A 7,126-nucleotide genomic window follows, 5' to 3' on the forward strand; every position below is an offset into this window, starting at 1 on the left:
ATTGATAATACTAATATAGTGTCTCTTGTTGCCTCTTTGAGCCGAGGGTCTCCTGGAAACAGCCTCTCTGCCCCTCGGGGTAGAGGTAAGGTCTGCGTACATATTACCCTCCCCAGACCCCACTTGTGGGATTACACTGGGTTGTTGTTGTTGTTGTTGTTGTTGGTGCTAATGTTTGAGTTATAAATAAAGTGTAAGTTCCTAAAAATGAAAAATATTGATCCTATATATCTAATTCAATAAAGAAAAAACTGCCACATAGAAGTTCTCAATCATCCATTAGGAATAGCAGGATTAGTTATTGTAGTGATTTTTTATTCCTATAGAATAATGGGATAACAATCCCAGGATAACTAATTTCGGGATAATCTGAGGTAACTTGTATCCAACCAAACAACCCCTTTTCAACTTAAGATTATATGGACATCACTAAGTTAGCATTAGGTTTTATGATTTTATTATTTTTAATTATTTTCTTGATGTAAAAACTTGGAATTTGACCTTTTTCTTATTTATAGAATTCGCCAATGAGCACATGATTTAGCGGTATTAAAAAGAATTCGGAAATATTAAAAATAAATAAATGTAATCATTTATAAAAATGATATTTATTTGATAATGTTTGGGGGTGAGGGGGGGGTAAATTATAATTATTTTATTTTGTAACATGTTTTATATTATGAAAATTTTCATCTCTAAGTTTTTCATCAATAATTTCTTTGACTTTTGCAATTAAATGATAATTTTATTCAATGTGAAATCTCTATCTTTCAAGTTTAAATCACATTGAATACTAATATATTCACATTGTCTAGGTCTAAATCCAATTGAAGTCTAATTCTTGTTTGCTTCTTCCGAACGCAGAAAGAAAAACTCAAAAAAAAAAATATGATGCATTTTATTCATCTCAAACAGAGATTGTGAGAAATAAAAATTTATGGAGGTATACCAACTTTTAGCCTCATAACATTGATCAATCTTTACAGACGCTAAATTAGCACTTTCAGATTTATTCTTGTGACCTTTAGATAGATTAATAGAAATTCCTGCCATAGGAAGATGACAATTTTTTCCTTTGAGCCAAAAAAAGGACGCAATAATAGAAGTCCGAAGAGAAGGAAAAAGCGTTGAAAATTTTTTAAAAGAAATTTTATCCAAAAACTATTTTTCTAAATTTAATTTTTTTAAACATTGTTGTATAATTTAATACATCTGCTTTGCAAATTTAATTTATTTTAGTAACAACACACTGGTCACAAAGATTGAACAAAAAGATTCAAGATCCACTTACTAACTTACTAACTAAAAGTATCGTTTCAATCAGAAAAAAGATGAAAAATAAGGAGATTTACACAATGCAGCGAACAAAAGAAATCATAAATTCACACGAAACCATAAACTTTCACCTAAAATTCAAACAAGAAACATAAATTCCGATATCATTCTCATGACTTTCTTGAGAATATACATACAAACAAAAGGACCTTTTATTGAATAAGTAAATTATTCGTGAAATGAAACACTAACATTATTTTCTAACTTTTTAGTAATTTGGAGAGTCCTAAAAATTGAAAGGCTCGAAACTTTACCTAAAATATCTAGAATTAATCGGTTAAATTGTTATGTTAATATAAAATTTAATTAATTTCTAAGTCCTAAATATTAGAACAATAATTAAATGACTATTTTGAAATATTAGGAAATAATTACATGACTGTCCCTAAATATTAGGAGAAACAGTTAAATGACTGTTTTGTCAAATATGAACTCTATTTTCAAAAGGTAAAAAAGACAACGATATTTCGCTAAGGACCTTCGTGCTTTTAATATAGTATAGATATAGATATAAAGTATAGATGATGATAGTATTTTTCACTGAAAAGTTCATCAATAGTTACTTAAAAAATTGTATGTTTTCTTTTAATAATAGGAGTACCTTTTTTAGACACATTTATTAAAATTTGTCACAAAGATCCAAATATTTAGAAAGATTTTAGAAATTATTCTGTTCCGAAATATCTAATTGCATGATGCTTGAATTTCCTATTATCAACCTTTTAATTGCATTACATGAATATGAATTGGATTATGTAAACATAATTTGAATGCATATTGGATTGGATATTGTCTGAAATATTCCAACTATTATCAACCTGTTAATTGCATTCTGAATGTCATAGTTGAAATATCTTATTTTGAAGCAAAAGAAGAAAAGAGGGCTTCTTTTATCAGGAACAAACTTCGGCTTGTGCACAAAACACGAAAATGGCGAATTGGTCAGAACTTCAGTATGATGTGCTGGTTCACGTAGCTATGCGTTTGAATTTGATTGAAGACTATCTTAATTTCGCTGCTGTTTGCGGCCACTAAGAACAATTTTAACAGTGATCTGCCTAGGGTTCCATGGCTTACGTTAGCTGAGGAAGAGGATAACAAGGAAGAAGGTGGTGAGGCTAATACATGTCGAAAGTTCTTCAGCCTCTATAATGGCATGATTTTAAAGAAGAGGATTCCAAATGCTAGAGGAAAGCGGTGTATGGAGTCTATGGGATGGCTTATCGCAGCGGGGAAAGACGAGGGTGAAATTACTCTGCTGCATCCCTTCTCCGGTGTTCAGATTCAACTGCCGCATCCAAATACCACCAAAGGTTACAATTGCCAACTGACTGCCGATCCATGGACCTTCTTTCACGAGACAGTTTTGTCGGCTAGTCCTTCTAAAACATCAGACTACGTTCTCATGGTCATTGAGGCAAATAACAAATACCTCAGTTTTTGGAGGCCAGGAGATTTGAGATGGACCCGGATTATGAAAGAAGACAATCCGGCTCTTCATCGTGATGTGGTCTACTTTAATGGCAAATTTTATGCAGTTCAGTGGCTAGTCCACGTATTAGTTCGCGATGTTACTGGTGCTGACCCAATGGCTCAAAAAGTAGCTCGGTTGCCACTAGATCAGATTGGAGATGAAGTAGAATCACTAGGATCATTATTTGTAGTTGCGCGACATGGTGGTCTGTCTAAGTCCAGGATTCCAATGACACCAATCCCAAATGATTATGAAGTTTATGATGACGAGGTCTTGGGATCCGATGAGCAGCTAACTTTTGAGACAAGATATTTTCGAGTTTACAAATTGGATATTGCTGCTGGAAAATTGACGGAAACCAAAGAATTAGGGGACAGAGCTATCTTTTTGGGTGCTAATGCATCTCTCTCTGTCCAAGCTTCTCAGTTTCCTGGAATCAAGCCTAATTGTATTTATTTTACGGATGATCGTTATGATATATATGGCTATTATCAGTCAGAATGATTCAGGAAGTGGGAACAAACGTCTGAAAGTTTCCAAAAAATCTTCTTTTAAAAAGAGAAAGAACTTTAGTTGTCATCATTGTGGAAAGAAAGGCCATATGATTCGGGACTGCAGATATAGAAAGGCAGGAATAAATTTCAATGCAGGCAAAACCGAAAAGTCTGGAAAGATTAAAAAAATCTGGAAATTCTGAAAAGGCAAACTTAGTGGAAAATTCTGCCCAAGGACTAGTTGCCATGGTTTCCGCAATGCAAATTGGTATGGTCACAGAGTTGAATGTGGCTACCGCTGCTACAAATACTCAAGACTGGTGGCTAGATTCTGGTGCTACTATTCATGTCTGTTATGACAAGAAGATGTTCAAGACATATGCAGAAGTGCAGGATTCTGAACAAGTCTTGATGGGAAACCATGTTGCGGCAGATGTTGCTGGAAAAGGAAGTATTGAGATTAACTTCACATCTGGCCAGAAGTTGACATTACTGAATATGTATCATGTTCCTGATATGAAGAAAAACTTAATGTCCGCTGCTTTGCTGTCAAAGAAAGGCTTCAAGATAGTTATTGAGTCTGATCATGTAATAGTGTCTAAGAATGGTGTTTTTGTTGGAAAAGGCTATAACTGTAACGGCATGTTCAAATTGAGTATTATTGAAATAAATTATGTTTCTGCTTACATCGTTGAGTCTGATTCTTGTTTATGGCATGCTAGACTAGGACATTAAAATTATGGCTCCTTGAATTATATGTCCAAAAATGGTTATATCTCATGTAAAACTCAACATATAAAATGTGAAATTTGCATACAAGCAAAGATGACAAAGAAACCATTTCGTAAAGTTGAAAGATCCACAGAACTATTAGATTTAATACATTCAGACTTGTGTGAATTAAATGGAGAATTAACTAGAGGGGGAAAAAGATATTTTATTACTTTTATAGACGACTTCTCTAGATTTACATATGTTTACCTACTTAGAACTAAGGACGAAGCTTTTCAAAAATTTAAAGAATACAAGTCTGTTGTGGAAAATCAAAGGAGTAGGAAAATTAAAATTATTCGAAGTGATAGAGGCGGAGAATATTTTCCTAACGAATTTAATAAGTTCTGTGAAGAGCATGACCTAATACATCAAATGAGTGCCCCTTATACTCCTCAACAAAATGGGTTAGCGGAAAGGAAAAATAGAACTTTGGTGGATATGGTTAATGCTATGTTACTTAATGCACATTTGCCACATAATTTATGGGGTGAAGCACTACTAACTGCATGTTATATTTTAAATAGAGTGCCTTCAAAGAGTATGCATATTTCGCCTTATGAGCTTTGGAATGGTAGAAAACCAAATTTAAATTATTTTAAAGTGTGGGGGTGTATATCCTATTATAGAGTACCTGACCATCAAAGAACAAAATTGGGTCCTAGAGGAATTAAAAGTGTTTTTGTAGGATATGTACAACACTCCAAAGCTTATATACTGCTAGATCTGGAATCTAATGTCATTATAGAATCTATACATGTTGAATTTATTGAAAATAGATTTGTAAATGACAATGTTGATGAAATGACTGAAATAAATGGAAAACGTTTCGATGCTAATAAATTTTCGCTTTCTGAAATTATTAAAACTAAAGAAAGAAGTGATGATATGCAAATAGAACAAAGGAAAAGTCAAAGAATAAGAAAAGAAAAATATCTTGGTTCTGATTTTATTTCTTCACAATCTATAGTATTTCTTGTTGAAGGAGATAGGACAAACGTTTGTAATCAAATTCCCATTGTATTAAATATTGAAGAAGACCCAAAGACGTTTCAAGAAGCAATGTCTTCTAGAGACGTTGCCTTTGGAAAGAGGCCATTAATGATGAAATGAACTCAATTATATCCAACGACACTTGGGTTTTGGTTGATCTTCCTCTTGGATCAAAACCTATAGGTTGTAAGTGGGTCTTTAGGAGAAAGTACAATACAGATGGTTCTGTCCAAACCTTCAAAGCAAGATTAGTTGCAAAAGGTTTCACTCAAAAGGAAGGCATAGACTATTTTGATACATATGCTCCTATTGCAAGAATAACATCCATTAGAGTCCTTTTATCCTTGGCCTCTATCTATGATCTTTACGTAGATCAAATGGATGTTAAAACAGCCTTTTTAAATGAGAACCTTAGTGAAGAAATATATATGCAACAACCTGAAGGATTTGTTCTTCCGGGAAACGAGAAGAAAGTTTGCAAATTAATAAAGTCTCTTTATGGTCTTAAACAAGCGCCTAAACAGTGGCATGAAAGATTTGATAGTGTAATACTATCAACCGGATTCGTACATAATAATGCAGACAAGTGCATTTACTCTAAATTTACAAAAGAATATGGAGTAATAATTTGTTTATATGTCGATGACATGCTGATTTTTGGTACGAATCTACAAGGAATTACCGAGACCAAGAAGTATCTAACCTCAGTTTTTAAAATGAAGGATTTAAATGAAGTTGATACTATTTTGGGAATCAAGGTCAAAAGAGATAACAAGCAAGTGACTTTGTCACAAGCACATTATATAGATAAAATCCTTACTAAATTCAGTCATTTAGGAATAAAGGGGTATAATACTCCTTATGATTCTGGTGTTAAGCTAACTGCAAATACTGGAAGAGCAGTAGCACAGTTGGAGTATGCAAGTGCGATAGGTAGTATGATGTATGCAATGCATTGCACTAGACCCGACATTGCATTTGGTGTTTGTAAACTTTCAAGGTTTACCAGTAATCCAGGTAATGATCATTGGAAAGCAATAAGTAGAGTACTTGGATATTTAAAATATATAAAGCACTTAGGCATTTGCTATAATGGTTTTCCTAATGTATTAGAGGGATATTCTGATGCAAGTTGGATTACAAGTGTTAATGATAATAAATCCACATCAGGATGGATATTTACTCTAGGCGGTGGAGCCATTAGTTGGGCATCCAAGAAACAAACATGTATTTCCCATTCTACTATGGAATCTGAATTTATTGCATTAGCAGCTGCTGGAAAAGAAGCAGAATGGCTTGAGGAATATGTTACTTGATATAAAGTTGTGGCCACAACCTATGCCAGCCATTTCCATATTCTGTGATAGTGAGACTACAATGTGTGTTGCTCACAATAAAATTTATAATGGGAAATCGAGACATATAAGCTTGAGACATGCTTATATAAGAGAATTAATTACAAATGGAGCTATAGCTATAATATATGTGAGATCAAATAAGAATTTGGCTGATCCACTTACGAAGCCATTAGATAGAGATGTAGTACAACAAACTTGTGGAGGGATGGGGCTGAGACCCTTAAATTAAATACAAGGAATGGGAACCCCACTTTGAGTTAGTATACACTCTGACAATATAAGTTCAATGGGTAATAACAAGTTACTTGTATTGTTTAAGCACTGATCTCCTCTCTAGGAGCCCTAATTCTATTATACTACTTACTGTTATATGAGGAGTTAAGGAATTGTTAAATGCTTGTTATAACAGGGGCATAAAGACAAACTCCAAAGTGCATACTGTTACATGAAGAGGTTGATTAATCTTAATGGAATTATTAATGTCTGGAGTAACAGGGACATATTAACTAATTTCACCTATATGAATATTGAAGTGGTGTCGCTTCTAGCAAGATTTAAAGGATTGATCTTGTAAATATTCATGAATTCAGGATGAGCACATGGCCGTAAACGTGCTAAAGCGAATACTATATTTTCTAAGCTACTAGATAACGCTGTGTGTGTGGTATTTTCGGTTTTGGCACAAGGATTTGTGGTTCAAA

At 33.5% G+C, this 7,126-nt stretch overlaps 1 pseudogene; it reads left to right on the forward strand.

The window, feature by feature from the left end:
• The first annotated feature begins 2,212 nt into the window (after nucleotides 1-2,212).
• LOC107822592 (F-box protein At4g35733-like) lies at nucleotides 2,213-3,936 on the forward strand (annotated as a pseudogene).
• Nucleotides 3,937-7,126: the final 3,190 nt, after the last annotated feature.

The sequence above is a fragment of the Nicotiana tabacum genome, chromosome 6 (assembly GCF_000715075.1).
Source record: "Nicotiana tabacum cultivar K326 chromosome 6, ASM71507v2, whole genome shotgun sequence".
In the NCBI taxonomy this organism is placed as follows: Eukaryota; Viridiplantae; Streptophyta; class Magnoliopsida; order Solanales; family Solanaceae; genus Nicotiana; species Nicotiana tabacum.